Source organism: Chanodichthys erythropterus, chromosome 5, assembly GCF_024489055.1.
Source record: "Chanodichthys erythropterus isolate Z2021 chromosome 5, ASM2448905v1, whole genome shotgun sequence".
Classification (NCBI taxonomy): domain Eukaryota; kingdom Metazoa; phylum Chordata; class Actinopteri; order Cypriniformes; family Xenocyprididae; genus Chanodichthys; species Chanodichthys erythropterus.
This window is the reverse complement of record NC_090225.1, coordinates 22,186,894-22,197,375: the sequence shown is the minus strand read 5'-3', so window position 1 is coordinate 22,197,375 and position 10,482 is coordinate 22,186,894. Positions and strand designations below refer to the sequence as shown.

General features: G+C 37.5%; 1 long non-coding RNA gene across 1 annotated transcript; it reads right to left on the bottom strand.

The window, feature by feature from the left end:
- Positions 1 to 8,491: 8,491 nt before the first annotated feature.
- On the bottom strand, positions 8,492 to 10,197 carry LOC137020147 (uncharacterized). Its single transcript, XR_010895147.1, has 3 exons — positions 9,729 to 10,197; positions 9,074 to 9,300; positions 8,492 to 8,955 (listed from the first exon to the last, which is right to left on the bottom strand). It is a non-coding gene; the product is annotated as an uncharacterized lncRNA (long non-coding RNA).
- Between the last annotated feature and the right edge of the window lie 285 nt (positions 10,198 to 10,482).

Genomic DNA, 10,482 nt, shown 5'->3' with positions numbered 1-10,482 from the left:
TATATATTATATTTTTTTTAAATAACAAACTTTATCAACATATGGGTAGAATTCTCGAGTGCAACTGATGACGCTTTAGTGACGCTAAAGGGAGCGAGGATATCATTTTACTTGATTCAATAGGCTTGTTTGAGATGAGAAATCACCGGTGATCACCGCGAGATGCATGCCGGTTAGAAATGTGTCTGAGGGTGGGCTGCCTTGCTCTGATGTCATGCTGACGTATGTCAAAAACCTCTCGTGAGGGCAAGATGACCTCATCGGATTCTGCAGTCGAGCGCAGTTGCTGTCCACCGACTGCGCTGACCAAAAGCACGATGGGAAACAACTTGATGACGACACAGATTTAAAGCTTATTGGTTTAAACAACCGTGATGTATTGATCTGATTTAAAATGTTTGATTTTAAAACTCTAATATCATGTTTTTATGTGTAAAAATAATGTGTGAATATTCCCAAACTCTCTGAAACAGTGATCTCTCTATGGGTTATGCGAACGTTGTCATTTATTAAAAAAATATATAAAAACATGTCTGTAATTAAAATAAAAATGATTGATACACACATCTTTCGAATGGAAATAAATAACAAGTGTATTGTTCATTATGTTTATTTTCATATAAAAGCAACAGAACTTAAAATTACATCCAGTTTATCAGCAACACAGCGCACGAGTGTGAATCCCGCGATATCCGCCTTTGATCTCGCAGGTGTCTGATGCACTACGAGAACAGAGAACTATTCGTCTTGCCTGCACTTTTTTCACTCCTCCCCTAACTGCAGCCGCCTACTCTCGGTTGAACTTCAGGCGAGGCTAGGCGCATCTCAAACAAGCCTATTGTTTGATTTTAAAACTAATGTGCAAATATTCCCTAACTCTCTGACAGTGTGATCTCTCTACAGGTTATGTGATTGTTGTCATTTATTTTATTTATATATATATATATATATATATATATATATATATATATATATATATATATATATAAACATGTATATATATATATATATATATATATAAACATGTATGTATATATATATATATATAAACATGTATGTATATATATATATATATATATATATATATATATATATATATATATATATATATATATATATATATATATATAACATGTCTATAATTAAAGTTAACATGAGTGATACACACATCTTTCGAATGGAAATAAATACTTACTAAGTACTTAATAAGTACTTTGCGTGTATTGTTCATTATGTTTATTTTCATATAAAAGCAACAGAACTTAAATTACATCCAGTCAGCAAAAATGCACGAGTGTGAATCCCGCGATATCCGCCTTTGATCTCGTAGGTGTCTGATCCACTACGAGAACAGAGAACTGCCAGCTGCCACCCAGTGCCGGCCCGAGCCTCTTGGGGGCCCTAAGCAGCATTTGATTTGGGGGCCCCCCTCCCACTACGTGAAGTCACCTGTGGTTGAAGATTATTGACACAAATGTCACACTATAATGTTACATTATAAATGAATACAGTGAGGTTATGTATTAATACAAAATAAATAATAAAGAAAATCGATACTTAAAATACTTTATTCTTAAACTTCTGTATACAAACTGTCACAAAACATGAAATAAATAATTAGCAAATGCAAATGTGCATTAAATGTGCAATCTTTTAAATAAAACCAAAATAGACAAACATCTATGCAGGAAGTAATGCAGGACTAATGAGTAGATCTACATTAACACTTCAGCTACTACTATTAACTACTATAGAATCAAGTTTAACTAATCAGTAAGTAATATCAAATTTAGAAGATAGTTCCTTATTAACTAATCAGTAATTACCTAATGATATTACCATCATTAATAACTATTAACTAATGGACAAATTGTAAAGAACATTAGCATGTGTCTGAGATGTAATCAGTCATAATTTTTACTTTGAATATAATCATAAAATGCATCATTAATTACTCAAGTGTTAGCTAGTCACTATGCAGGAACTACTACTGATCACGAACCATTATTTTAAAGTGAAAAACATGTTTTTCACTTTAAAATAATGGTCCTGATCACTAGTAGTTCCTGCATAGTGACTAGGTAACACTTGAGTAATTAATGATGCATTTTATGATCACACAGAGAGTAAAAAAAGACAATTGCTCACATCTCAAACACTTTAATGTTGTGATTAGTAATTAATTAGTAATTCTTTATAATTTTTCATAGTTACCTATTAGTTATTATTGATGCCAATGTCATTCTCTAATTATTGATTAGCTAATAAGGAACTATCTTTGTCCTAAATTTGATATTACTTACTGATTAGTTAAGCTTGTTTCTATATTAGTTAATAGTAGTAGCTCAAGTGTTAATGTAGATCTACTCATTAGTCCTGCATTACTTCCTGCATAGTTACTTATTAATGACGGACCATTATTCTAAAGTGTTACCGAGGATAGCACTGCTACATCACTCGCCACCATATTAATAAATAATAAAGAAATAAAGAAATATGGCATCCCTTTCAACTTAAACTGATATCTATAATCAATACGTGAAATACACCTAGATAAATGTATATTAATAATGCGATTTAACGTTAGCTCTGGTGATGGCTTATATAAGATCATGAGTCATGACTAGCTGCTACCTCAAGTGACATGAGCACAATTTGTGCTGCTGCACAAAACATCCTGTAAATAATTATGCAAACATACCTTTATCTTGCTCTTTTTTCTCCTCCTCTGTCTTTTTCTTCTTTCTTTTTTCGGCACCAGAGGGATACATCCTTTTTTGTGACATGGCTTATCATTTATAACATTTATTACAGTGACGTGCACTTGCGCACCGGCGCGAATTGTCAATGCACGCGAGGTGTCTATGCGCAATTGCGCATGACTCAAACGCTAGCAGACACGGCAGCAGTTGTCGGCAAATCAGAATTTTCTTGTCTCGAATTATTTATTTATTAATTCGTATTCATTCATTAATTCATTCATTTATATCACTTGTTTAAGTTATTTAATTGTAAAAAAAAAAAAAAAAAAAAAAAAAACACGATTGGGGGGCCCCCTATTGGCCAGGGGGCCCCAAGCAGCCGCTTAGTTCGCTTATGCCTCGGGCCGGCCCTGCTGCCACCTGCCGTAAATTCGAGCAACGGTTTGAGTGGCTACAAAGCAAACAATTAGAAAATAATTTCTTTGTAGATTGTACAACAGCAACTTGGAAAACAGACAAAACAGAAGAGGTAAGAAGCGATATTTGAGAAAAGAGCCTATCCTATGCGTCTAAACCTGCGCATGTCCCGGCGGCGAGCTCCGGCGAGAGCGGCGAGGAGAGTTGAAATCAGGTTAACTTTATGGTAATGAGTTATGATGCGGTTCGGCGGCAACCAATTAGAATGTAGAGGTCCTCGCTTGAGAGGATATTAGGCTTGTTTGAGATGCGCCTAGCCTCGCCCTGAAATTCAGCCGAGAGTAGGCGGCTGCAGTGAGAGGAGTGAAAAAAGTGCAGGCAAGACGGACAGTTCTCCGTTCTCGTAGTAGATCAGACACCTGCGAGATCAATGGCGGATATCGCGGGATTCACACTCGTGCGCTGTGTTGCTGATTTAAATGCTAATTTAAGTTATGTTGCTTTTATATGAAAACAAACATAATGAACAAGACACCCAAAGTACTTGTTATTTATTTCCATTCGAAAGGCATGTGTATCAATCCTTTTTATTTTAATTACAGACATGATTTTATGTATTTTTATAAATATGACAACAATCACATAACATAGAGATATCGCAGTGTGAGAGTGTTTGGGAGTTATCACACATAATTTATACACATAAAATCATGATATTAGAGTATTAAAATCAAACATTTTAAAAGAGATCATTACATCACGGTTGTTTAAACCAATGAGCATTAAGCTGTGTCGTCATCAAGTTGTTTCCCATCGTGCTTTTGGTCAGCGCAGTCGGTGGAGAGCAACTGCGCTCGACTGCAGAATCCGACACGTCCGCCTCGCCCTCGCGAGAGGTTTTTGACACACGTCGGCATGACATCAGAGCAAGGCGGCCCACCCTCGGACACATTTCTAACCGGCATGCATCTTGCGGTGATCACCGTTGATCGGTTCTGCGCAGAGTTTGCTCATCTTAAACAAGCCTATTCTTAACGACTTGTCATTTACTTTCCCTGCGTTCCAATGTCCATACTATCCATCCTAAATAGTATGTGAGATTAAAATAAGTGTGTCCCAAAGCATAGTATGTTGAAAAGAGAATGCCAAAAGTCCCCGGATGGTCTACTATTTCCGGTAGATTTTCGAAGTGTGGATCCGTGCCTATTGGTGCGTTCAAGTCATGTCGGAAAGATCGTATTTACGAGCAGAACTGACATGAATGCCACCACAATGTCGTAAATACCAGTGGGAAGCTCGTAATTTTCTTTAAGCTCCGATCTGTACGAGTTGGGGGCGTGTCAGTCAGAAACATGGCGAAATACCACAATATTACAGGTATTTAGCAGTGAATTGTCAGGCTTTTCTATTTACAACAAAGTAAGCTGATTCCCAGCAAAAAATACAATAGCGTCACAGTATAAAAATGTAATATGCAACAATAAAGTTTACAACAGCTTCATAAATTAATTAAAAAACATAAAAAAGCAACATACAACTAATGTACATTATTTGCTCTACATTTTCTAGAAGCAGAAGTGTTGTAATTTTGTGTAATTAATTTAGAGAAGGCACACCGCCATCATACTCCGACGAAAGTGACTTGAACGCACCTACCGTCGTACACACGATTTCCCACCTCGTAAATACGAACTTCCCAGGAAGACTTGAACGCACCATATGATCCGTGCACACTAAAGGCTAATATTGCCCACAACCCATTGCGCATTGGACGAGGATTCAGTTCAGAACTACAAACACGAGTAAGTGTTAAAAAACTACAAAACATGGCGGATACGCGCGATCGACGCTGAGAGATTTGAGTGACTAAAGGTGCGTTCACGCGGCCTCGTAATTCCTGTAGTTACGAGATTCTAGCTTGTAAAAAGCGTTCACGTCATCGTAGAGCTCGTAATTACAGCTTGTAAGCTGGGAGTTTTCTGAAAGCTCCCAGATGTACCACGTGGCCGCTGTACCACCTGACCACTGTAGATTCATTTATTAGGCGTTGATAGTGGTGCCATGGAAACGCATAATTCCCAGTCCAAGGACCTAAAGGACATGAAAGCTCCGAATATAACGTCACGTGTTGTCATTTCAAGATTCCGGTAAATACGAGGTGACGTGAATGCAGCTTAATAATCAGTTTAACCTGATAGAAAATATATATTTAATGTTACCCGTGTTATTTTTCATCTGCAAATACCAATGTGGACTTTTATAAAGATCCGAATGGCCATTAACTTTTAAATGCATCATTATGCATAAATATGAGGACAGTTCTCCACATGAAAGACCCGCGACTGCAGATCAACGTGCTGCATTTCTCTCATACGGTAGGAAATTAACTAAATGAAATGTGGAGGATGTAAGATGATTGACAGGCCAGTTTACGGTGACAGGATGCGACAGAGAGAATTGACGCGATTGTATGACGTGTTAGTATGTCCCAATTAAAGCTTGTCTACTCTTTTGCTACACACTCAAAAGTAAGTACTTTTTGTTCACAGAAAGAGTACATACTTTTAGGGCGTAGTATAAGTAGGCGAATTGGAACGCAGCATTTGGCTCTGCTTTGACCCTCCCGTCGGCGGCTATGGAGGACCAAACCTGCAGATATTAAAAATGAATAAATTAATAAATAAATGAAAGAATAAATAAATAGATAAATTAATAAATAGATAAATAGGTAAATAAATGTGATGACTTGATAAAATAAATGATTCATTTTTAATAAAAAATCATTTTTTTTATTTTTCCCCCTTAATTTATTTTCTGTGTTTATACATTTTTACATTTTTCATTTATTTTTATATTTATATATTATTTTTACATTTATTTATGTATATATGTATTCATTTATTTTTAGATATATTCATTCCCACATGTATTTATTTTTAGATTTATTTATTTATTGATTCATTTATTTTTACTTTTCCGTGTGTAACATGGAAATGAGGAAGGCGGTCCTTCTGTAGCTTCAGTGCATCATTGGTTAAGAGCTCACGCACAGACTCATCAGGCCAGCTAAACGATAGAGATCGGAGTTTTCAAAGAAAATGGCACCAGCTGGAGAGCTGCAAGTTATTTTTCACCTAATGTTATTCGATTTGTGCCGAAATATTTAAACTATATTCCAGAAATAAAAACACGAAGCTAAAGCTACTTATGTGATCCCCAGCATCAAAATCATCATCGAGTCTGGAACCGTCGACTTCAGACGCTAGAGCAGCACTTATCAAAGTCCGGACTCCGGTCCGGATCCGGACCCGGAGGGAATTCAATCCGGACCCGCCTCCATTTCGTATTTCAACAGCAGTAATTGTGTGTAAGGGATTAAAAATCTGGATTTCCTACTTTGATAAACTCATGTCAAAATCATTTGTTTAGTGTTTTATGTCTTTTTGGAGATGGTCCGAAATTAAAGCGAAGGCGAGATATTTAAAGTTTTCCTCCGTGATTCAGTTGCCATGACATCCAGTGAGCATATACTTTTGATGTAATTGGGCGCGAGTCGCGCGACGCGACACTTCACGCGCAGTAAGCGTTTGAATGGGTGTGGAGCATGGTGTGGAGCAGTGGTTCTCAACCTGCGGCCCGTCACTAATGTAAATGCGGCCCGCGATATGCCGACCACAATAATAATAGCCTAATAATAAAAAAATTAGCATACAATTTATTTTTGTTTTACAATTTAAATTAAAGTGAATTTAAAAAATATAAATGAGCTATAATGCTTTATTTGTCATATAAAATAATTGATTTATTCATTTATTATTTTCAGACATCAGGCAATGTAGGCTAATGACTACATCAATGACAATCACTCAGTTAACGAAACACAAGTGCGCGCTTAGGAAGAATTCATACAGTAGCCATTAATTTTGTAAATTTAAGCCTCAAAATGGTCAAATTTGTTATTAAAGGAGAAAAACTAAATGTGTGGAAGATAAAATGAAGGAACACATGCAAACAAGAAGAGTCGCAGCATCAGCAGTAAAGGTAAGAAGAATGGAAGAATCAGTTTGCTGTTAATTAGCGAGATGGGCAGCCTTCCTGTTTGCTCTGTAGTAAAGTACTTGACAAGCAAAACCTACAATTTCAAAAGACTGAACTGTGTATTCGATGTGTTTGTTTGATGTATTTTAAATCAGTAAAATAACCGCATCAGCGCACCCGCGGCTGGATGAGCCCGACTCTGCGCGCGCTCGCGGATCCAATGCTGCGCAAGGGATTGCGACATGACAGAATGCTTGATATCGTCAGAGATTATAATTAGCCTACAGTGCGCTCAGTGTTGTTTGTAAAAAGAGCTGAGTAACATTTGCTTATTAAGGCATTTATGTGATTGTTTGGTGACTATTGCGATGATGTTGAAGAGAGTCATAAAGTCATACAGAATTAAATAGCAACTTAAAGTGATTGTATATACAGTTTGTGTGTTCATTGAGCATTACTGATTATTATTGTAAAGCTAATGTCAGTAAGTTAGTTTTTATTTGTTATTTATTGTGTGCAACATCTTGGTATAATATCTGCTAATACCATAAGATTAAATCTGATTGGTTTGCATTGGTGACGTCATATGTAAATTATATGCGGACCGTGAGACTTGCAATTGGACCATTGTGCGGACCACTGGGAAAAAAGTTTGAGAACCACTGCGCTAGAGTGATGACGCCTAGGTTAGAAGATTGTTGATAGCCAGCTATAACTTTAGCAAAATGAGAAATAACATTAATGCCGTTAATGTTTTAAATTTGGAGCACGGAGAAAACTTCATACGACGATGAGATGGTCTCATATCGCCATTGTTAACGTGCGTAGATATATGAAGAAGAGCCAGAGGAAACCATGGGACTGTCAGAAGTTGGAGCTGCATGTAGAGGGTGTAGTTGAAAATGACGGGAATTATTTTAAATTCAGCTTTGTAAAAAAAGAGTAATAACTTTGTGATTTTAGAAAATGTATCACTTAATATAAGTTTCATAAAATCAGTTGTAAGAGTTGTTTGTTGTTATCAGGAAGCTAGAGAACTTTTACTGACCTCCATGCAATATTTCACCATTTAATTCTCATATGCAATAAACCAAGATGGATTAGTTGCAAACTTGACATGACTTATTCCATTTAAATCAGAAGACTTCATTCCTTTAAGTTTTAAGGGGAATCTACAGAGATTACATTACATTATATGGTTTTATAAGAAATTACTGACTGCTAACATCTGGCCACATTGTAAAGATTAAAACAAAACTTAACAAAAGATAACATCTGATCACATTGCAAAGGTTTATAGAAAAAACTTTACAGATAAGTAACATCTGGTCGCATTGTAAAGGTTTATAAAAATGACTACATACACTATTTACACTGATTAGTTAAATCAAAACCACAGCACAGATGTGGACCGCACCTACAAATCAACACTTATTCATCCTCTGCATCAGAAATCATGTTGCTTAGAAGGTTACACAGGATCAATTCTCTACGTTTTATCAATTTTAGAGGTGAGAATAATTGGAACTGTTGTAAGAAAGGATTTTGAAGTTTTTCAGTCGTATGAGCACCTGGCGATGCGTATAGTGTCGGTGGTGTCTTCTTCAGAGAGTCTCTCTTGGTGAATGCTGGAATGACGAGTTTCACCTTCCTTTCATAGAGGAGATCGGAATGATGAAGCCTCTGTCTGCCGTTACTTCATCGCCTGGACGAAGGGATTCCAGGAACCCTGAATTTGCAGTTATGAATTTACCACAACAACAGGTTTTGAAACACCAAACCTTTCAGCAAGATCACCCTGCAATAAATTAAGACACAGCTTCATCAGTCATCAGGAGCTGATCCCAACTGGGAGCTGTTGGTGTATGTGTTGGTAAGGTGTTCGGCGACTGAATGAAATGCATCCAATGTCAAACCTGTGTGCTGACAAAGATGGTTGTTTCTCAGCAGAGTTGTGTACAATGGCGCCGGCTCAACGCATTGTGTTCTCATCTCAGATGAGGTGGCTTCAGATTGAGATGTGATTTTGAAGTGTAGTTTTGGTCAGAGACAGATGGATCCTCCTATTGTGTTTCTGCATCACAGTTCAGGGCATGTGGATGTGATCATCTTCACAGTTGATCACTGACGCTCATCGATGCATCTGTGGAAGAATATACAACCATAAAAATGTTTACATTAGTAATAGTACATCATGAGAATATATGATGGCACTCATACTTGAACAGAAAAGTGTGAGAGACGCATTAAAAATGAGTTTATACACAATCTCGAACTCTAGTGTTAATACTTCAGTCAATATCAATATGAGAGATGTAGTTAGATTGCCTGCTATCATATGCAATCTCTGCAACTTAAAGGAATAATGTAAGCTACTGTAAGACTAATGTACTATAATACTACAGTAAATAAGTACCATTGTATTATCGTAAATATTAAATATATTGGTGGCAATGGTAATAGTGCAGGATTCATTGTGTTTTGTGAATAATACTGATTTCAAATTCATAGAAGGGACTTCACAAATCTAGCATTAGGTTAACAAGCACATAGCTAGCCAAGTTAGCTTACCTGAATCTGACAACCTGTTCAGCAGCCGCCGTGACTTCTTTACTGGAGCATCATAGCCGAGACATTTCTCGGGTAAGGGTGTTCGTCAGTCAGCTTCCCGTCCATGAAATGCTACGAAAACACATACGGGCGCTTGGGTGGGCACTTCAAGTTTAGCGCCTTTACTAGCCATTGCCTCAGGTGCTCCTCGTCTTAAGGTGGAGGGTGTAAATCATAAAGTGCAGCGCCACACTCCGACCGCTTAATCTAATATACCGTTACAGCTATAGGATTACGGCTAGCAGGCCTGGACTGGTAATCTGGCATACCGGGCAAATGCCCGGTGGGCCGACGCACTTGAGGGCGGGGCCGCTATATGATATGATTTTTTTTTTAATAAACATAAAATTGGCCAACGACCGGCCCATAAAGCAGGGACAGCGGCCCATTGGTTCATTTTCCATACTGACACTGGGCTGGCCCAATTACATCTCTTAACAGACTCCACCCCGTCCCCTCTGTTTCGCCAGAACATCCGTGGATTAGGTAGCCTGGTAATAACAGACTCTGCTACTTCACTTTGGTTCGTAGACAGAGTCTGGAATGGCATAATAGAGAAGTGTTTTCTCTCTCGCCAGGGGGCGCTTGTCTGAAGTTTAAAATCATTGGTTACCCGTAAGCCAATCAGATACGTTTAGTTATGACGTATGTTATGTGCCTGTACAGCCGCATCGAAGCACAGACATCATGCATCGAACTCAAATCTATGATTGAA